We start from the raw sequence: 394 nt of genomic DNA on the forward strand, positions 1-394 counted from the left end.
CACAGAAACAGCTGAGCTGGAAGGGACCCACAAGGATCATCCAGTCCAACCCTCAGCCCTGCACAGGCCCATCCCCAAGAGTCACACCCTGTGCCCCAGAGGATCAGCCAAACCCTCCTGGAGCTCTGGCAGCCTTGGGGCTGTGTCCACTGCCCTGGGGAGCCTGGGCAGTGCCAACCACCCTCTGGGGGAAGAACCTTTGGCTGAGATCCAACCTGACCCTGCCCTGACACAGCTCCAGCCATTCCCTGGGTGCTGTCCCTGGTCCCCCCAGAGCAGAGCTCAGTCCCTGCCCCTCCTCTGCCCCTGCCCAGGCAGTTGGAACTGCCATAAGCTCTCCCTTCAGTCTCCTCTTCTTCAGATGAACACACCAAGTGCCCTCAGTGTCCTCACT

Source organism: Lepidothrix coronata, unplaced genomic scaffold (assembly GCF_001604755.1).
Source record: "Lepidothrix coronata isolate B3197 unplaced genomic scaffold, Lepidothrix_coronata-1.0 Scaffold124, whole genome shotgun sequence".
Classification (NCBI taxonomy): Eukaryota; Metazoa; Chordata; class Aves; order Passeriformes; family Pipridae; genus Lepidothrix; species Lepidothrix coronata.